At 42.1% G+C, this 22,558-nt stretch overlaps 1 long non-coding RNA gene across 1 annotated transcript in view; it reads left to right on the plus strand.

Annotated features, from left to right (window-relative positions):
• Nucleotides 1-4,055: 4,055 nt before the first annotated feature.
• LOC137223242 (uncharacterized) overlaps nt 4,056-22,558 on the plus strand; it is a 189,744-nt gene continuing 171,241 nt past the window's right edge. Inside the window, exon 1 of the long non-coding RNA XR_010942761.1 lies at nt 4,056-4,287. This is a non-coding gene — a long non-coding RNA (uncharacterized lncRNA). The remainder of the gene's footprint in view (nt 4,288-22,558) is intronic.

Genomic DNA, 22,558 nt, shown 5'->3' on the forward strand with positions numbered 1-22,558 from the left:
AGCAGGCCCGGACCCCGGCCACGCGGCGCCCCTCGGCACGGCAGCACGTACACCGTGGGCGCCGGGCCTCCTGCTGGCCCCGGCCCTCCTGCTGGCCCCGGCCCTGCCACCCCGCCGCAGCCGGTAACAAAAGGGTCTTCTTTGGTAATATTTTTAGTGTCAACTATAGCAGTATTTGAATAACTTAAAATGATCTAAAATAATTATTCGTATTTTTTCTACTCATTTCTGTGTTTAATCAGCAACGATTTAATATTAAGGCCAGAATGATACAATGAAAAAGAGCAATAAAACCATAATGAATTTATACTTCAAGATTTGTGAGGTTAGTGTACAACCTCCACTGTGAAAACTTGGTGTTTCTGAAATGTCATCAGCTAAACATCCATGTGGCGAGTACAGTGGTGGAAGATGGTGGGACACGGGGTTACTGGGCATGGGTGTCTGTCCTCAGGTATCTGTTGGAAGGATGATGATGTGAGAGAGGAAGGTGCATGGTGTCAGGTGAGCAGCCTCCCCTTGAACAAAGGTGTCCCAACATCGACCCACAAATACAATCAGAGCCTGATCAACAACAAGCAATCCATCTGACACATTTAGAAAACTTACGGGGAAGAAAACACTGATGAAATAATAGACACAGGGCTTCCCTGGTGGCGCAGGGGTTGAGAGTCTGCCTGCTGATGCAGGGGACACGGGTTCGTGCTCCGGTCCGAGAAGATCCTACATGCCGCGGAGCGGCGAGGCCCGTGAGCCATGGCCACTGAGCCTGCACGTCCGGAGCCTGTGCTCCGCAGTGGGAGAGACCACAACAGTGAGAGGCCCGCGTACCGCAAAAAAAAAAAAAAAAAAAAAAGACACAAATAAACTTGCCCTTTTTACTATATAAACACTTAAAATGTACCTACTGCAATTGCTATAAAACTGGAAGAAATACAGTCTTTTTCTCATATTTCTTTCCTATATGATTTTTCAGAATTAAACTGTAACTGGCTCTGTGTCTTAAAATTGATCTGGCTGAAAACCTATTCATGGACTTAAAAAAACTGACTAGTGAATAATGAATTTCTAAGAAACCACTAATTGATTACAATAAAACAAAGCATAACACATGTACAAAATATGTAAACAATGATACAATGACTTTTTGAATAGCTTAATCAGTGGATGAGTTAGTCAAATTTCATGAGTTTGAACATCCTAATAATGCATTCTCCTTGTCTTGATTAGATGACTTATGATTTTCCAGTGAACGAACATTCTGGCTAAAACTGCTGTTTCTTCTCACATTTTACACTAATATTTATTCTAGAAATTCCTGAAAAATCAGCCCTGACACCACCACGCCCACTTCCATCCCTGCCCTTGCAATGAAACAGTCTACAAGCAGCTGGCCACAGTCATTTGCCCACTGCTACCCTCCAGAAACTTCCCTGCAGATTTTCCTTTGTGTTTATTTTAAACCTTAAATTTGAAGAGCAAGATGGTGAGGAAAACATGTTGAGCCTGACCAGGGCTCTGTGCAGTTGTTGGAGTCCTGGCTCGTCTGGTCACGTGAAACACGGCTGTGGGATTTGGAGTCTGGTCAGAGAAGATTAAAGCGGCGGTGGCGCAGCATTCTTCACTTTAAACCTCAATATACTTCCCTGTGCACTAAATACACAGAGGTATTTCAAAGCCAAGTGTGTGTGTGATTAACGTAAGAAAGCGCCAGCTATGTGTGTCCACCTCAAGGTCCGGCCACATGTGCTCTTTCAGTCTGCAGGAGGCACCGACAGACAGGCAGAGCTGACAGGCAGATGTGGAAAAGGGATTAGGTGCTGGAGTTTTGGCCGAGTCCTTCACCAAGTGAATGGTCCTGCAGGCTCCTGCCCGCACAAACTTGGTCATGGTATCTCTTCTTCCTTTTATTCACCCACACAGAAATGAGAATGCGACCCCCTGGCAATCACAGCACGAGATAACATAAACTCTAGCTTCGTATCTGGGGCAGCTGTGAGCCTCCATAGACTGTATGTGGCCTACGTGGACAGATTCTTTGGGATTATACGTAAACAACGAAATGGAAAAGCAGAAAGTTATTTTTTCCCCACTTAGGAGTCACTTTCAAACCTGGTATCATTATTTTTGAGTTTTTGCAACATAAAACATGCACCCATTTCTTTCGCATTTCTTCTTTTCTGTTTTCCTGATCACGTGTGTCTCAGGCACATTTTATCTGTCATGGGTCTCCATAACTTCCCTTCGCCCGTGTCTTTCTGTCTCTTCTGCCGCTTCTATCCTTACCCCCCCCGCACTCTCCCCCTCTGCCCCTCTGGTCCTCTCTGGGTCACGACTGCATTTAGCCAAGATAGGGCTGAGGTCAAGCAGCCTAGGTGTCTCCTTCCTCCTCCTTCCCACAGGCCCTCCCTCTGGGAGGGGCCATCCTCAGTCTCAGCCTTTATCTGGCAGCTCGCCCTCTAGAGGACCCCATGGATCTTCTCACAACCTCTAACCCCAGTAACCCCAGCCCTGGCCCTGGGAGCCCAGATCCTAATTCTGGAATGTGTCTGGCTTATCTGCAATCAGGTCCCTGAGTGAAACAGAAACTTAGTAGAGAATTAAGTTGCTTCCTTCGCTATTGACAAATGAGAGACTGTAACCTGACTAACTTAACACTGGGAAAAATGAGCTCGAAAGAGAAAGCCCTGGGCTCTGCTCAGGAGACCTCACTGAATGATAGGTGGGGTGGGCTTGACACCTTCCGGAAGCTCAGTCTCCTCATATTAACTAGAAGACAGTATAGTTGTTATTAAGATATTTATTAAAGTTCTTTTCCTGATAATCCCATAAGCCTACAAATAGGAAATTCTCTATAGAATGTAAGGGAAGGTAAAAATGGAAGGCACACTAAAATCTTTAGGTTGTGGTATTATGTTTTGGTTAAAATGTACCACGGCTCAGACCTAGCTTTGTAAGGGCCAATAAAATCTGGCCATAAAAAAGTTATGGCTCCTAAGTGTCAGTAACATGACTTCCTGAGCAAGACAAGCACTCAAGTCCTTAGACACACTCCCTCCACCACACACCCCTCACAGAGGGGATCTTAGGAATGTAAAGAAGCCCAGAGTCTGGTGTAACAGCTTTAGGGGGAGAGGAATCGGTGAAAACTGGTGCTATAATGAAGGCAAAGGGCAAGGCGAGGAGGTGGCAGACTGCGTACTGCAGCTGGTGTCAAACTGGGAGATGGTGCTCTGGGTACAGCTCCATGCTCTTGACACAGGAAGTATCTCTCTCTCCATCTCCATCTCCATCACTGTGTCAGCTATGCCCAGGAGCTGTTAGCACGGAGCCCTGAGAGGATCCTGTCCTGGAACCAGAGATGTGAGAGAAGAGGACAGGTAGGCAGATGGTGGTGCCATTTCTATCTTTGTCTACTCTCTATTATTAAATAGACCTGTTTCTTTTTCATTATTTAGCATCTTGCATTAAGAATGCCCAATTCTTAGACAGAGCTGAAATGAGCTGTCTTTAAACTTCTCACCATAGCTTAGAGTGCATTTTAAAATAGTTTTCCTGTTACTTATCAGAATAGTGTTGAAGAACAAATGAGATTATGAGATTAATGAGATTATAGCTACTGTGCTATTATATTGATACATGTGAGATCCTGATGACATATATTTCCATATATGCATGTGTGCCAAGTAAGAACTAAACAGTTAAGATGCTGTGGGTGGAAATTGTGCATAACTGTTTGGGAAAAAAGTATTTCTGAATTTTAAAAGGGATATTATTGATTTTTTTCTTGCAGTAGGTTGTTTTGCTAAAAGACAAAAGCAAGTACGTAACAGCAGCCAAGTGATAAAAAAGACACTCTGGCTCCAGCTGCTTTTGGTAATCTGCAGCCACAAATATTCTTCATGGTATAAATGCTCTTAGTAGAGTTCAGACAGATCATGCAAATTTTTAGTTTTAAAATATTGCCATTTATGTGAACTTGTGATGTTTTTTGAATGTCAGACTTTGTCATGGTCTTGCAACTCTTTTTTTCCCTTTCCTTTAAAGACCATCATTTTGGAGACAAGAAGGAGGCTAGAGGATGAGGGTCAGCCAGTGACTAATGTTGCAGGATGCGATATAACCCTAAACAACAGTAGCCCCCACTGCTATTCTGCGGCATTCGGTGCCTCGTGTTTGGTGGAAGTCAAATGTCAGAGGAGGTTCCTCACACTCATTCTTTTCGTTTTTCTCAATACAATTCCATACTGCTGACGGTCGGTGAAAAGTTCTTGGCACAGGGCCTGGGTAAGTGCTCAACAAATGCTACGTGTTAAATCTGCTTCTGGTTTATTCTGCACCCTTTGAACGGTGAATTACAGGATGTGAGAGAGAGAGAGAGCATCACAGTCTGTCAGGAAAACAAGCCCCGCTGGGTGCCCAAGATCTAGAATAAATTAAGATGCGAGAGAACGAACTCAGGTTGCATGAGGGAATGAGGGCAAAGGACAAACATCCCTGTCCTATTGTGCAATCCTGTTGGGTTTCTTTGGAATCCCCTTTGAGATAACCCCAGGCATTCCTGCCCTCTGAGCTCAAAGACCATCAGGGCCTGGATGGCAGGGTGGGGGGATGATGCAAATCACATGTGAAATAAGGGGCAGCAAAGTGGTGGACTTGGTACCAGGATGAGGCCTGGGATGTTTCACAGGTGTTTTAAAAGCTGTTGGAGAGAGTCTTTGGTAAGAGAAGTGACTGCTCTTCATCAGGTTTTTGCTGCAGATGAATTAGGTAGAAACTCTGTAGCCCAGTGGGGACACTCACTGCAATCACCTCCTCAGGTGTCCACCCCTGTGAAGACCCAGAGCACGGTGAGTCCGGGCAAGGGCACTGGCTCTGGGGAAGGACAGCTCTGGGTTCCAGTCCAGGCTCAGCCACTTAGAAACTGTGATGTTTGGCAAGTTATTTAATCTCTCAGGGACTTAGTTTCATAATCCAAAACCAAATAAAAATACCTCCTTTGCCTGGTTTTTATGAGGATTACTTGAGATAAAGTATACAAAACCTCTGCTTATAGAGACTGAGCCATATCTTTTTCCATGATTTAGGGAAAGCAGCCTTCCACCTTTTTAAAAGAACTATGATAAGTTAAAACAAACTTAAATAAGGTTACCAAACCATGTAACCAGCTTAATTTGCATAGAAACAATAGAAATGTTTCTTAGACACACTACTGAGCAGTGAAAAATCCAAGATTGTTCTGGCCAAATTAAGAAAAAAACAAATAGAGTCTAGGGATGTTTTTCATTTTATGTATGAAATAAGGAAATGGCAAAGGAAGACTGAGGCTGTCTTAGCAACGATCGTTCAAGGAAAGCAAGACTTCCATTAGCATTTAGCTGCAGGTTAATATGTTTTGGTGAGAGGATTTGGGGTTAGTTTTAGAATTTTTGTCTGAAATCAGCAATTCATTTTTCCAGAGATCGCATGGAGTCAGGTAATGTCAAAACAGTGAAAACACAGAAGTGAGATGAGAGGGTTATTCTGGACCAAAATATTGGTGGGGTGTATGGTCCCCAAGACTCAGGTAGTAGCAGTTGTAATAATACTCATGTTGATAATAATAATGATGATAATAATAGTTGTAGTTGGCATTATAGGGGAAGTTACTGTGCAACAGGGAACAGGTCAAACACATTTCCTGCCTTTGCTCCTTTACTCACCCTAACAACACTCGGTACTATTTTTGATCCCCATTTCACAGATGGGAGAATCAAAGCACGGTTAGAAATGCTGTCAGTGAACAAGTGAGAGGGGGACTGGGGAGCCTGCATTTGCAGCTCCTGGTGAGAAGCGTCATCTGGCATCTCTGAGATTACGGCTTCTGATAAACTTCATAGGGTTAAAACGGATTTGTTCACTGCTAATGCACTGACAAATTATTTTCCCACCTCACATTCCTGCAATATTCCTGTGGCTCAGGGCTTCTCAGCCTCAACACTGTTGACGCCTTGCAACAGATAATTCTCTGTGATGGGGGCTGGCCTGGCAGCTGTGGGGTGCTTAACCGCCTCTGTGCACTAGATATGAGCAACGCCTCTAATTGTGACCACCAAAAATGTCCCCAGACATTGCTAAATGGCTCAAGGTGTGTGTGTGTGTGTGTGTGTGTGTGTGTGTGTGTGTGTGTGTGTGTGTGGTTGGGAGGGGGGTGCTAATAGCCCTTGGCTGAGGACCACTGCTTTAGAGTATATAGAAATGCTTCTAACATAATCCCACAAATGTCATATATAGGTTAGTTATAGGAAAAGTTGCCTTGCCCAGGAACTGGTTATCTAGAATGGTCAGCACTACAGAATTCATGAACACTAGTAAGCCCACTGCCCTTTTCTTTTAAAACCACAACTCGTCTTCCTTTGCAGAAGCATTGCTGCTGGAATAATCTTTCATGTGTCATATTTTGTCTGAAACACAGGAACATCTGATGCTAATACAGGATCTATATATCATCTATTGTATACGAGGTCTATTAGTTTTCTGTGGCTGCTGTGATAAATTACCTCAAATTTGGGTGGCTTAAATAAATTGATTGTTTCACAGTTCTGGGGACTGGAAGTCCAAAATCAAGGGAGAAGCAGGGCCTTGGACTCTTCAAAGCCTCTAGGGGAGGACCTTGTCTTGCCTCTTCCACCTTCTGGTGGTGGCTGGCCATCCTTGGCATGTTTTGGTTTGTAGGTGCATCTCTCCAGTCTGTTCTGTAGCCACATAGCATAATCCCTAGTCTGGTTCCAATTTTTCCTTCTAAGAACACCAGTCATTGGATTAGGGTCACCCTATCCAGTATGACCTCAATCTGCAAAGACCCTATTTCCAAATAAGGTCACATTTATGGGTACCAGGAGTTAGAGCTTGCATGGATCTTTTTTGGGGACAAAATTCCACCAACAGCACATGGTGTATTCCCACATAGTATAGAGCACGTATCAACTAGTTGTGTTTCTCCTTCCAGACCCACTTGCAATTTTTCATGCTCTGTTCTGGGCTGCATCCGCCAGCTCCTTGGTCTTCAGACTTGTGACTGGGTGACGCCAGGGGAAGGCCTCAGCAAACGATGGGTGGTCAGGAGGAATGCGTTAATTCCCTGGGCTACCTCCCTGCCCTGACACTGTGGGCTGGCTGTGCTGCTCTGTCAAAGCCCACAGCTACTGTCAGAAGGCCCTCTCCGTACATCTGCTGTCTCCAGGGCCTCTCGCCTCGCCCTGGTCCCAGCGTGGTAGTGAGTCGCTTGGCCATTGGCCCTAGTGAGGCACCATCCCTGTTTGTTTCCCTCAAGCCTATCTCCCTGGGCCAGCAGGAGTGTGCCCTCCGAGTTCTGCCAGACCCTGACATTGCAACACTGAACACAGCAATAGTTTGTCTAGAAATGATGGCTGTGCCTACCTCTTTAAATTACAGCCCCAAACCTCATTTGAAATTCCTATTTCTTCTACCTCTTACATGAGCAGACAAAGTTTCTGACAGGTTGGCTCTGCACCACGTCAGATGAAGACACGCAGTCTCCTGTTTGGTCTTTGGGACGGATTGTGGTAAAGTCGCACTGGCCTTCGCAGGAAACAGGCTTCCATTTCAGGAACAATGCATGTTGCTTTTTGGCTTCTGAAATCTCATCTGCCCTCAGCAGCAGCAGAGCACAGGTGAGGAAAATTGGTCTCTTCAGCACTGAACCATTCAGAGCTTATCAATCATTCATCAAAATGGGAAGAAATTGCATTTCTGGGCTGGCCCACAGCATCTAGAGCCGAGTTAGGTGCCATTAAGCAGCTCTCCTTGGGGGGTAATGAGTGTCAAGGCTGGAGCTCTGTGGCTCCCTCCTTCCTTCCTGCTTCCCTCCCCCCTCCCTCTGTGAATGAACAGACCTCCCAGGTACCAGGTCTGGGCTACATCTGACCCTACTCACTGAACTTTGCAAGAGAAGTACTAGTGATCATGAAAGGACGCCAATTCTGCTGATGGAAAAGGCAGTGCATGATAACTAGTCACCTTCTTTCTTCCTTCTCTCTTCATTCTCCCTAAGTTCAAAGGAAGCGGGGAGGGGGTCTGGGACAGGAATGGGGGAGGGGAACTTTGGAAGGAAGAGAGAAGACATTATAGGTCCTGGAGAATAGAAGGTAGAGTGATGGGGTTGTGGAGTTTTTGCCGCTCTGGTGGCTTACGGAGTGTTTGGTTTGAGTGCACCGTCCCTGTCCTCTTATGTCTACTTGGCTCTGTGGAGGTATGAGGTGCTGAACTGAACTGGGCCTGGTGGAAAAGAAGCAGGAACTGCCTTTTAAGACTTAAGGGAAATCCTTCCTTCCTAGTTATCCAGCCAGCTCACTGGGGCAGGAAAAGAAGAGGGCTTAGGGCTCTGCCCACTGGCTGGAGCGGGGCGTTTCTCCCAGAACTCCAGGGAGTGAGGGAGGGTGACCCAGCCCAGCATCAGGTTTCATAAACAAAGAGGTCTCAGAGTTTCTGAAAGGACAAAAACTTACATGGGACAGTATATCACCCTTATCTGTCAAAGTACTGTACATTCTAAACAAATTTTTGAAGCTCTTATCTTCCAATTAAGTATTTATGATTGAATAAGTGCTAAGGAGACAGTATAGGAGTAAAATATCCCAAATGCTACTTAATCAAGAAATGGAGAACACATAAAAGTACTGAGGGGAGTTGGAGGAGGAAATTCAGTGATCCGCGTACAAATTGTTCCGTTGATTTGGATGTGACCTAAAGGACACTTCCTGTGGCACATCGATCACTTTCTTCAGCACTTTCCAGGGCTCCAGTCTCCTGGGGATAGAAGTTCCAACACCTGAGGGCTTGACTTCACCATTACCTTTGATAAACTTTGCTTAACAAGCATTTTCACATATATATGAAATCCATTTTATTTTACAACCCTGTGAGGCAGACCTGGCAGGTGTGATATCTCCATGTTTAGATGAGGGAATTGAGGCTTAGAGAAGTTAAATGGCTTGCCCTAGATCAGAGATCTGATGAGGGCTGGAACCAGCTTTTCTTCCAGTGCTTGACCCAGTGGACTCTCCACTGTGATGGGCTAGTTCTCCTGATAATAGAGAGTGTCTGCTCTTGAGGATATTGTGCAATGAGAATTATCGAAGAACTCTTTGGAATGTGGGGTTTGGAGGCAAGAGTTATTTACAATATTTGAGCCAGACACAGAAACTACTCTAGTTTAGCAGAAATCTCAAAGGATGCTCTAAAGTGGGATTTTTTTAAATCTAGAAAATTGTTTCACCTTTTATGAATTAAGGCCTAAAATTCATAAGGTTGACATGATTATTCTCATTTTATAGATGAGAAAACTGAGTCTCAGAGTTGTTAAGTAATGTGTAGTAAGGATTTTGGACTTGTCCAAAGAGAGTGCTGGCCTTTGCCCTTGACTTCTGGGAGGTAATCTATATCACACTCGGTAGAATGCGTTCGTTTGTGGTGGGGGCTGAACACACCTGAGAGTCTTAAGGTGGGAGCTGGCCATACCAAAGAGACCAACCATGTGATTTAGGGTGGGGGCGAAGTATTATTTGACCTGGATGCTGAGTTCAACCATGAGGGTAATCATTCAATCCTGTCTAAGTAATGGAGCCTCAATAAAAACTCTTAAACTGGAAACTTGCAGGAGCCTCCCTGATTGGCAATACTCTATGTACATGATCACACATGGATGCTGAGAGGGTAGCAATGTCCTGAGGACCATAGAAACTTCACATTTGGAATCCTTCCAGACTCTGCCCTTTGCCTCAATTCACTTTCTGATTTTAATATGCACCCTTGCCTTTTAATAAACCATAACCATAAATATAACAGCTTTCGGTTCTGTGAGTCCTTCTCATGACTGTCATACTCAAGGGTGGTTTTGGGAATCCCCCAAACTTGCAGTTGGTGTCAAAAGTAAGGGTGGTCTTGTGTGGACTTTCCCCTCTAACTTTGCAGATGGTGTCAGAGGTTTTGAGCAGACTTGGCAGCCTGCAGGACTATGCCCTTGAACTTTGCAGTTTGACTAACTCCAGGTAAGTGACCTATCCAGAGTCACCAGAGCCAGAAATGGATCTCACTTATTATACAAATACATAAAGCTGCATATGTAATCCAAAATGCTGCTAATCACTTACTACAATGTACCCTACCAGGAATATCCCAAATAGTGCAGAAATTGCAAAAGCATCTTGCAGTAAAAACAATGGCAATCAGAGCATCTAGAATGTGGGAGGAATATGGAGAAGTCAGTCCACCAGAGCATGAAGCAGAGGCTTTGAAAGGGAGTAGTTGGGTGATCTTGGAATTGGTTCAGTTGGCATGTGGCAGCAGGTACAGTGATGACTTACATATCCTACCCTTCGTAGATCTTCAGGCAAACTCTTAGCTGCACTTAGCTGTGCTTCCATCCATCAAAAGCAGAGGTGGCTAAGCCTCTCTAGCATTTCATCCAAGAGCTAGCTGATGGGCCAAGATACAGTCATCAGAGACTCCAGCTTTCTAAGTCCCATTTCTACAGGCTTGTGGGCTATGCTAAGCCAGTGGAATGAGTTATGATTTGAAAGCATCACACATAATGTTATAACTATGGTTCATCCCAGGGGACTAAGTAAGGAATTCTGAGGTATGAACTAAACTTTCTTTCTGATTCATAGGATATGTGTGTGTGTGTGTGTGTGTGTGTGCGCGTCTGTGTATCTCCCTGCCCCCTCAAGTCAAACAGTCATTGTCCAAATGTGTAGAATTCAAATGAGTTCAACACATACTCACTAAACATTAATTTGTCCAACCACTTTTTCTCCTTTTCATAGGAAAGATTGGTTTCAATTTATGAACAGCAATGAAAGGTTAGTTCACTTATGTTGTCTTTCTTATATAGTTTATACCCAGAATTGTGTTGACACTATCTCTTGAATATATACATACTATAATATGCTCAGTGTTTCACTTTGAAATGAGTTCTGCCTTATGATGTCTGTGTTATGTATTAATAATAGGCAGCCTGCGGAGGCATGGTAGATTTGGCGCTGAGTAATTCTACCAGCTACACCTTACATAGAGTGCCCCCTTCAGGTTCTATTTTTGAACCTTTTCATTCACCTAATAATTTCTTAATGTACCTCATTCAATCCTTTGACTATAAAAGGATGTCCTTACCTTTAGTGATTGAGGCTTCAGTCACACAAATATTTATTATGTGTCCCAGGAGCTGAGCCAGGCATTGAGGATAAAAACACTGAACCTAACAGACCTGAATCCTGCCCTTGGGGAGCTTCTGTTCTCGTGGGACACCTCCACCAAAACTCCTACTGTTGAGTGTCTAAGCTGGGTGTGTGGCAATTTGATTAGCAGATTATAGTGTGTCAAAGTAGGATGTGAGGGACTTACAGGGAGTCTTTGCTTAAAAAAACAAGTATTAATTTAAATATCCTTCTGATTGATGGAAGACAGGTAAGAGATATATAGCCACTCTTTCCTCCTTTCCCCTCCTGTGAGATGGATTTTTTAACTCATAAATAATGAATTATAGAAAAAAATGTTTTACAGGGATATTTAAAATTAAACTATCACATTGTAAACTCTAAAATTAAAGGCTATTCTCAAGAATTAAAAAAATTTTCCCTTTGTATATGTACGTTATATGTTTCATGTGGATACCACTGGGATAAAGATACTTTCTCAAGTTCACACAGCCAGCAAGTGAGAGAGTAAAACCTCAAACCCAAACTAATTTCATTATAAGACCAGTGTTCAGTTCTCTAAACTCTGGCTGACTTTCTACATCGCTACACATAGTTTTAACACAGTGATTACTATTGATATAAAACCCTGAAACTTAGTGCTATCTTGTTTTGAAACTTGCAGTGGCAAACAAGGAAAATACAAAAGATAGATTTCAATGTCACTGTAAGTCTAAAATGGAGACAACCTTTTAGGGGTATAAAATATATCTCTTGTGGGTCACATTAAGACCCTTTCTACTTGTTAGCTATATATCAGCTGTTCTCAAGTCAAAGAGCAGTTCAGATAGGCCTGACACTGCTGCTTAGAATACAGTTTGCTTTGGAGACGACTCTTTTCTTGTTATGATAGCATTTGGCATGAAAACAATTTCTGCTGCTTTAACTTTTTACTAAATTACATATCCAGAGGTAGTTTGACATGCAGATCCTATGATGCCAAATACAAATCTTTGCATAGCTGTAAGATTTCAAAGAACAATTTAAGAAATTACTATCAATTTGTTTTTTATGTATCTGCTCTCTTATAATCTTATGAAGAAATAAAACAATCTCTTTAACACTGCTTTTGGAAAATTTTAAAGTTATCAAAAGAACAGATCTGAGAATAGAGAATAGGTATCTGCTATTGAAATGGTATTAGAACATCTCATTATCCTTTTATTGAGCTTGGATGTTGTTAGCAGATTGTTATCAACTTTATCATAAAATCTATTTGTAAATGTTTTAATTGAAGAAACACTCTGTCTTGACTTGCCAAAAAAATTAGAAATTGGAAAAGAAATTGAGCAACATAACCCACTTTTCTCAGGTGGGAATTACACACACAGGTGTTCGGAAAAGGGGAATTTGGCATGACTATCAAATGGCCATGGGTGAAACAAACCAGAATTTCAAGTGTAGCCTGGAATTTGTAAACTACATTACTGTTGACAACATGCTTCTCTGCTTTTTGCTAGCATTATAAGAGAATAGTTTTATTGGATAAACCCAGACTATGAGGTGTGAACATACTTGTTCGGTTTTATATTCTAGTCAAATATAACTCGTAATAAAAATATGTTTATGATATATTATAACTAAGCTGTGTAATAATTAAGCACAACTAGTAAACAGTTTCCATAAATGATAAAATGTGTGTTCATTTACTGAGACAAATTCCATTTCTACTTTTTCTACTTATTTTTTTAAAATTTACTGTACTAATAATTAGTTTCGTATTTCCTATTTGGTCTAATATATGTAGGTTTTAGCATCATTATGTTCATCATAATGTTCATCATCATCAAAAAAAAAAGAACACAAAAAGAGAGATATTCTGGATTTTACCTGGAAAGGCAGGGGAAATTGGTTGATGTTACACAACATGGACAGTGAGGATGCTCTTTGGAACTCAGAGGATCCTCTGGGGAGCCTCTTAGCATTTCCATATCCATTTGTAAAAGTTAGTGGAAAATGACAGCAACAAAAGCCAGAGACTGAGGATTCAGACTCTTCTAGCATGAAGATTTGGTCATCCCGTTGGTTAAGAACCCTGACTAACTGAGGTCCTAGTTGAGTGTGTAAAATCTTGGAATTAGAAATGGAAGAAGGAAATTGTAAACATCAACCACAGGGCTCCCAAACCTCCCAGGTTTCTAAGTTTTAATAATTTCAACCTATTCCCTTTATTCCCTCAGTTCTGCTTCCTGCAGTGACTACACTTATGATACTTCTTTTTATCCTTTAAAAGAATTTTTTTTTACTGGAGTATAGTTGCTACAATGTTGTGTTAGTTTCTACTGTACAGCAAAGTGAATCAGCTATACATGTCCATATGTCCCTTCTTTTTGGATTTCCTTCCCGTTTAGGTCACCACAGAGCACTGAGTAGAATTCCCTGTGCTATACAGTAGGTTCTTATTAGTTATCTATTTTATACATAGTATCAATAGTATATATATATATGTCAATCCCAATCTCCCAATTCATCCCATCCCCCCCCTTTCCCCCTTGGTATTCATACATTTGTCCTCCACGTCTGTGCCTCTATTTCTCCTTTGCAAGTAAGATCATCTATATGGGGATATATATATGCATATGGCTGATTCACTTTGTTGTACAACAGAAACTAACACAGCATTGTGAAGCAATTATACTCCAATAAAGATGTGTAAAAAATATCCTGTAGTGCTTCCCTGGTGGTGCAGTGGTTGAGAGTCCGCCTGCCGATGCAGGGGACACGGGTTCGTGACCCGGTCCAGGAAGATCCCACATGCCGCGGAGCGGCTGGGCCCGTGAGCCATGGTCACTGAGCCTGTGCGTCCGGAGCCCGTGCTCCACAACGGGAGAGGCCACAAGAGTGAGAGGCCCGCGTACCGCCAAAAAAAAAAAAAAAAAAAATCATGTATACAGTTTTTCTGGATTCCACATATATGCGTTAATATATGAATTTGATTTTCTCTTTCTCATTTACTTCACTCTGTATGACAGTCTTTAGGTCCAACCACATCTCTACAAATGACCCAATTTCACTTTTTTATGGCTGAGTAATATTCCATTATATATAGGTACCACAACTTTTATCCATTCCTCTGCATGATGGACATTTAGGTTGCTTCCATGACCTGGCTACTGTAAATAGTGCGGCAATGAACATTGTGGTACATGACTGTTTTTGAATTATGGTTTTCTCAGAGTATATACCTAGCAGTGGGATTGTTGAGTCATATGGTAGTTCTATTTTTAGTTTTTTAAGGAACCTCCATACTGTTCTCCATAGTGGCGGTATCAATTAACATTCCTACCAACAGTGTGAGAGGGTTCCCTTTTCTCCACACCCTCTCCAGCATTTATTGTTTCTAGATTTTTTGATGATGGCTATTCTGACTGGCGTGAGGTGTAGTTTTGATTTGCATTTCATTGTAGTTTTGATTTGCATTTCTCTAATAATTAGTGATGTTGAGAATCTTTTTATGTGTTTGTTGCCCATCTGTATGTGTTCTTTGGAGAAATATCTATTTAGGTCTTCCACCCATTTTTTGATTGAGTTGTTTGGTTTTTTGATATTGAGTTGCACAAGCTGTTTGTATATTTTGGAGATTAATCTTTTGTCAGTTTCTTCATTTGCAAGTATTTTCTCCCATTCCGAGGGTTGACTTTTCACCTTGTTTATGGTTTCCTTTGCTGTGCAAAAGCTTTTAAGTTTCATTAGGTCCCATTTGTTTATTTTTGGTTTTATTTTCATGACTCTAGGAGGTGAGTCAAAAAAGATCTTGCTGTGATTTATGACAAAGAGTGTTCAGCCTATGTTTTCTTCTAAGAGTGTCTAGCCTTACATTTAGGTATTTAATCCATTTTGAATTTATTTTTGTGTATGGTGTTGGGGAGTGCTCTAATTTCATAATTTTACATGTAGCTGTCCAGTTTTCCCAGCACCACTTACTGAAGAGGCTGTCTTTTCTCCATTGCATATTCTTGCCTCCTTTGTTGTAGATTAATTGACCATAGGTGTGTGGGTTTATCTCTGGGACTTCTATCCTGTTCCATTGATCTATATTCCTATTTTTGTGCCAGTACTGTACTCTCTTGATTACTGTAGCTTTGTAGTATTGTCTGAAGTCAGGGAGCCTGATTCCTCCAGCTCCGATTTTTTCACAAGATTGCTTTGGCTATTCGGGATTTTTGTGTTTCCATACAAATTGTAAAATGTTTTTTTCTAGTTCTGTGAAAAATGCCATTGGTAATTGATATGAATTGTATTGAATCTGTAGATTGCTTTGGGCAGTATAGACATTTTCACAATATTGATTCTTCCAATCCAAGAACATGGAATATCTCTCCACCTGTTCGTGTTGTCTTTGATTTCTTTCATCAGTATCTTATAGTTTTCTGAGTACAGGTCTTTGCCTCCTTAGGTAGGTTTATTCCTAGGTATTTTATGCTTTTTGTTGCAGTGGTAAATGAGATTTTCTCCTTAATTCTCTTTCTGATCTTTCGTTGTTAGTGTATAGGAGTGCGAGAGGTTTTGGTGTATTAATTTTGTATCCCGCGACTTTACTAAGTTCACTGATTAGCTCTAGTAGTTTTCTGACAACATCTTTAGGATTTTCTATGTGTAATATCATGTCATCTCCAAACAGTGACAGTTTTACTTCTTTTCCAATTTGGATTCCTTTTATTTCTTTTTCTTCTCTGATTGTGTGGCTACAACTTCCAAAACTATGTTGAATAAGAGTGGTGACAGTGGACACCCTTGTCTTGTTCCTGATCTTAGAGGGAATGCTTTCAGCTTTTCACCATTGAGTATGATGTTAGCTGTGGGTTTGTCATACTTGGCCTTTATTATGTTGGGGTATGTTCATTCACTCTATGTCCACTTTCTGGAGAGTTTTACCATAAATGGATACTGAACTTTATCAAAAGCTTTTTTTTTTGGTATCTATTGAGATGATCATATGGTTTTTATTATTCAATTTGTTAATGTGGTGTATGACACTGACTCATTTGTGGATACTGAAAATTCCTTGCATCCCTGAGACAAATCCCATTTGATCATGGTGTATGATCCTTTAGTGTATTGTTGGATTCGGTTGGCTAGTATTTTGTTGAGGATTTTTGCATCTGTGTTCATCAGTGATATTGGTCTGTAATTTTCTTTTTTGTGTTATATCTTTGTTTGGTTTTGATATCAGGCTGATGGTGGCCTCGTAGAATGAGTTTGGGAGTAATCCTCCCTCTGCAATTTTTTGGAAGAGTTTGAGAAGGATATGTGTTAGCTCTTTTCTAAATGTTTGATAGAATTCACCTGTGGAGCCATCTGGTCCTGGACTTTTTTTTGTTGGAAGATTTTAAATCACAGTTTCAATTTCATTACTTGTGATTTGTCTGTTCATATTTTCTATTTCTTCCTGGTTTAGTTTTGGAAGGTTGTACGTTTCTAAGAATTTGTCCATTTCTTCCAGGTTGTCCATTTTATTGGCATGTAGTTGCTTGTAGCAATCTTTTATGATTCTTTGTATTTCTGCAGTGTCAATTGTAACTTTTCCTTTTCATTTCTAATTTTATTGAGTTGAGTCCTCTCACTTTTTTTCTTGATGAGTCTGGCTAGTGGTTTATCAATTTTGTTTATCTTCTTAAAGAACCAGCTTTTAGTTTTATTGATCTTTGCTGTTGTTTTCTCTGTTTCTATTCATTTATTTCTGCTCTGATCTTTATGATTTCTTTCCTTCTGCTAACTTGTTTTTTTCTTTTGCTCTTCTTTCTCTAGTTGCTTTAGGTTTAAGGTTAGGTTGTTTATTTGAGAGTTTTCTTGTTTTCTTGAGGTAGGATTTTATTGCTATAAACTTCCCTCTTAGAATGGCTTTTGCTGCATCCCATAGGTTTTGGGTCATCATGCTTTCATTGTCATTTGTTTCTAGGTATTTTTTGGTTTCCTCTTTGATTTCTTCAGTGATATCTTGGTTATTTAGTAACATACTGTTTAGCCTCCATGTGTTTGTAGTTTTTACAGTTTTATTTTTCCAGTAATTGATTTCTAATCTCATAGCTTTGTTTTCAGAAAAGAAGCTTGGTACAATTTCAATTTTCTTAAATTTATTGAGGCTTGATTTGTGACCCAAGATGTGATCTATCCTGGAGAATGTTCTGTGTGCACTTGAGAAGAAAGTGTATTCTGTTTTCGGATGGAATGTCCTATAAGTATCAATTAATTCTATCTGGTCTATTGTGTCATTTAAGGCTCGTGTTTCCTTGTTGATTTTCTCTCTGGATGATCTATCCATTGGTGTAAGTGGAGTGTTGAAGTCCCCCAATATATTGCGTTACTATTGATTTCACTTTTCATAGGTGTTAGCATTTGCCTTGTGTATTGAGTTGCTCTTATGTTGGGTGCATAGATATTTACAATTGTTATATCTTCTTCTTGGATTGATCCCTTGATCATTATGTAGTGTCTTTCCTTGTCTCTTATAACAGTATTTATTTTAAAGTCTATTTTCTCTGATATGCGTAATGCTACTCCAGCTTTCTTTTGATTTCCATTTGCATGGAATATCTTTTTCCATCCCCTCACTTTCAGTCTGTATGTGTCCCTAGGTCTGAAGTGGGTCTCTTGTAGACAGCATATATATGGGTCTTGTTTTTGTATCCATTCAACCAGTCTATGTCTTTTGGTTGGAGCATTTAATCCATTTACATTTAAGGTAATTATCAATATGTATGTTCCTATTACCATTTTCTTAATTGTTTTTGTTTTTGTTTTTGTAGGCCTTTTTCTCCTCTTGTGTTTCCCACCTAGAGAAGTTCTTTTAACATTTGTTGTAAAGCTGGTTTGGTGGTGCTTAACTCTCTTAGCTTTTTGTTGTCTGTAAAGCTTTTGATTTCTTCATCCTTGGTGGGTAGAGTAATCTTCGTTGTAGGTTTTTCCCTTTCATCACTTTAAATATGTCCTACTACTCCTTTCTGGCCTGCAGGCTTTCTGCTGAAAAATCAGCTGATAACCTTATGGGGATTTCCTTGTATATTATTTGTTGATTTTCCTTTGCAGCTTTTAATATTTTCCCTTTGTATTTAATTTCTGTTAGTTTGATTAATATGTGTCTAGGCAGGTTTTTCCTTGAATTTATCCCATATGAGGCTCTCTGCACTTCCTGGACTTGAATGACTATTTCCTTTACGATGTTAGGGACGTTTTTGACTATAATTTGTTCAAGTATTTTCTCAGGCCCCTTCCCCTTCTCTTCTTCCTCTGGAACCCCTATAATTTGAATGTTGGTGCATTTAATATTTTCCTATAGATCTCTGAGGCTGTCCTCATCATTTCTTTTCATTCTGTTTTCTTTATTCTGCTCCACAGCAGTCATTTCCACCATTCTATCTTCCAGCTCACTTATCCTTTGCCTCAGTTATTCTGCTATTGATTCCTTCTAGTGTATTTTTATTTCAGTTTTGTGTTGATCATCACCGATTGTTTGTTCTTTAGTTCTTCTAGGTCCTTGTTAAATATTTCTTGTATCTTCTCGATGTGTGCCTCCATTCTGTTTCTAAGATCTTGGATCATCTTAACTATTATTACTCTGAACTGTTTTTCAGGTAGGTTGTCTATTTCCTCTTCATTTTTTTGATCTTGTGGGTTTTTACCTTGCTTCTTCATCTGCAACATATTTCTCTGTTGCCTCATTTTGTCTTACTGTGTTTATGGTCTCTTTTCCACAGGCTGCAGGGTCATAGTTCCTCTTGCTTCTGTTGTCTGCCCCCTGGTGGGTGAGGTTGGTCCAGGGGCTTGTGTAGGCTTCTTGTTGGGAGGGACTGGTGCCTACACTCTGGTGGATAGAGCTGAGTCTTTGCCTCTGATGGGTAGGGCTTCATCAGGTGGTGTGTTTTGGGGTGTCTGTGATCTTAGTACGACTTTAGGCAGCCTGTCTGCTGGTGGGTGGGGCTGTGTTCCTGTCTTGCTGCTTTTTGGGCATGAGGTATCTAGCACTGGAGCCTGCAGTCAGTTCAGTGGAGCTGGGTTTGGTGTTGAGATGGATACCTCTGGGAGAGCTCATGCTGATTAATATTACCTGGGCCTGGGAATTTTCTGGTGGTCCAGCATATGGGATTTGGCACTTCCACCCTGGAGGCCCAGGCCCGACCCCTTGCTGGGAAACTAAGAGCCTTCATGCCATGCTGCCACAGGAAAAAGAAAGAAAAGAAAAAAATAAAAGGAAAAGAAAACAAACAAAACCCAAGACAAATAACAAAAACAAACAAACAGCAACAACAACACAACACATGCACACAAACAGAAACACCAAATCCAAGATAAATGATAACAACAAAACCAAACTAACAGAATAAAAGAGGCAGACAGAAAAGAAAAAGAAAAAGACAAAAAACAAAAAACTAAGAGAATAAACAAACAAAAAGAATTTAAAAAATGAGAACAATCAATAAGGAGTTAAGTAATAAAAACAAAAAATGAAAAATAAAATAAAAACAGAAAGCAAACAAAAAAAGCAAAGAGAATATAAAATAAACATACAGAAACAATCAAAAAAAGAAAAACTAAAATAAAATTAAGGGCTTTCCTTGTGGTGCAGTGGTTGAGAGTCCGCCTGCCGTTGCAGGGGACGCGGGTTCGTGCCCTGGTCCGGGAGGGTCCCACGTGCTGTGGAGCAGCTGGGCCTGTGGGCCATGGCTGCTGGGCCTGTGCGTCTGGAGCCTGTGCTCCGCAGCGGGACAGGCCATGGCGGTGAGAGGTCCGCGTACCACAAAAAGACATAAAATAAAATAAAATAAAGTTAAAAACAAAGAACAAAAATAAAAAGGCACAAAAAGACAAAAAAGTAAAGTAAAATAGAAAAATATATATTAAAAAAATAAAAAATAAAAATAAAGGATAAGAAATAATAAAAACACCACCACCATCAACTGAACAAAATGAAACAAAGAAAAAAAAAGAATAATAGTAATAAATATATTTTCCTGGGGCCTCCTCTGTCAGTGTCCTTGCTCCCTCAATGAGCCAGAGCCAATCCCCACCTCCACTGGAGGCCCTCCAATACCTCTAGGTCAGTCTCTGGACCTGCTGTGGGCACTGTGGGGCCAGCTCAGACTCTGACCTGGCCCACTTCCTGTGTGTACTTGCCCCCAGAGTCCACTGCTGCTAAGGCTAGACCCATCTCCGTTGTGGGAACACTCATTGTCTATTCAGATATTCCACAGACACAGGATTTACCAAACAAATCATGGGGATTTAATCTGTGCCTTATGCAGGTGCATAAAAGATTTCCATTCCTCTTCCTTAGTCACACCGTCCCTGGGGCTAACTTTTGGTTTTGGCCCCACCTCTGCATATACGCCACCCACAGGCATCTGTTCCCTGCCCAGGTGAGAGGGAGTGAAAGCAGCAGCTGATTGGGGCACACTTACTCCCTCAGGCCAGCGAGAGGTACGGCAGCCACAATTGGGATGTGCGCAAATTGCCATGGCGATGGGGACCGGCAGGCAATTGCAACAGACTGGGGTGCGCTCGCTCTGGTGAGAGTCCCTCCCAGTGTCCACAGAGGCAGAGGTTGGCATGTGGGGGTGGTGGCGGCCCCACCCCTTGCACACCACTCAACAATGGTGCCTCATTTCCTAGGCAGACCACACTTCCTCTAGGGGAGTTCCTGACCACAGAGCCTCTTATTCCCATCCCCTCTGTTGTATCCGGGCAGCCAACAGTGGTCCTCTCCCCCAATCCACTCTTTTAACCGCACACTTTAGCACTCAGTCCCCACCAGCATTGCCGGATTCCTGTCTCAGGCTGGGGTGCCCAGGGCTGATTCCTGAGGGGACTTTGGGATGGGCAGCGCTCAGGACCCCCAGGGCCTATGCATGTGGAGGCCTTGGCTTGAGGGGTTGGTAAGCCTGCTCAGATGGTTGCCCCTCCCAGTGCCTGCAGAGGCTGAAGGAGCCAGTGGGTGGGGAAAGGGGTAGTAATGGCAGCCCTGCCCCTTGCACACTACTCAGGAATGATACCTTGCTTCTATGGTGGAGCACCTTACTCCTGTCCCTTCAGGTTGTCTTTTCACAGCCAACAGCTGTCTCCTGCCTGGGTCCATGCTCCAAACCCCACTTTCCAGCAGCAAGCCCCCTCTCTGCAACAGGAGACTCATGCCTCAGGCTGGGGTGTGCAGAGCTGCGGTGCAGACCATGCATGCAGTTTTTACTTTGTCCTGCCTTCCACAGACCATCTGCTGCATTCACCTTTGATCTCCCGAAGGTCCCTTTCTGTCCCAGCTGATTTCCTCACTGTGAGGGGGTTTTTCTGAGTGCGGGGACCTCCCCTCACCTTCAGCTTCCCACCAAATTTGCTGGTCTCTTTTTTGATTCCTCCTTTCCTTTTTTCTTTCTTTTATCCTACGTGGTTGTAAGGGGATTTTTCTTGTCCTTTTAGGCATCTGAAATCTTCCGCTAATGTTCAGCAGGTGCTCTGAGAGAACTGTTCCATTTGTAGATGATTCTTGATGTACTTATGAGGAGTGACAAATTCCTTGTCCTCCTATTCTGCCACCTTCACTCCTCCTCAGAGCAGGACTTTGAACCTAGGTTTAAAGGATTCTAGCACCAGTACTCTTCACCCATTTCACCCTGAGCCCTCATTTCCCCTAAGGATCAGACAGTTTAAATAAAGACCAGTTTTCCTCTCCCTTAGTCCACAAAATTCTGCCAGATCACTGTGAGCAGGACACAGCAGGTACATTTGGCAACCCTGAGACATGAGTGGAGGAAGCTTCTAGGCACCCCTCCCCAATGTGACCCAAAGACGCAAAAGTCCCAGTCGGCCCTCTTGCAGGAGAGAGAGGTGCCTGCCTACCAGGCTGAACTAAAGCCTGTCCACAGTTGACTAGGTCTTTCCTGCACCCAGAGGACCCTAAGGCTTCAGCCCACTCCCAGCCTGGGTCCTCTGGACCCGCGCTCTAGGAAGCTGCAGACTGGGATCGACTGCACGGAGGTCGTGGATAGGAAGCTGCGGGCAGGGGAAGAGGCCTGTCCCCAAAGTCACTTTCAGGCCTCTCGTGGAATCCTGGATGTTTCCACAGGTCGTGGTTGGTCAGCTTTTCAAGAATGCCCCCGCTGCTGTAGCTGTGTCTGAAATGGCTGCAGGACAGTGCATTCTTGGGTCCCCCCAAACGAGTCTCCTCTTCCTCCTCCTGGGGACCCTGTGCTTCTTTCCAGGCGGGAACCTCAGTGTTTCTGCTCTTTTTATCCTTTTAGTTACCTATTTAACAGCTTTATATCTAATTATTATTTATATTAAATTATCTCTATTCAAACATCCAGTGTAGTTTCTGC

This window comes from Pseudorca crassidens, chromosome 4, assembly GCF_039906515.1.
Source record: "Pseudorca crassidens isolate mPseCra1 chromosome 4, mPseCra1.hap1, whole genome shotgun sequence".
NCBI lineage: Eukaryota > Metazoa > Chordata > Mammalia > Artiodactyla > Delphinidae > Pseudorca > Pseudorca crassidens.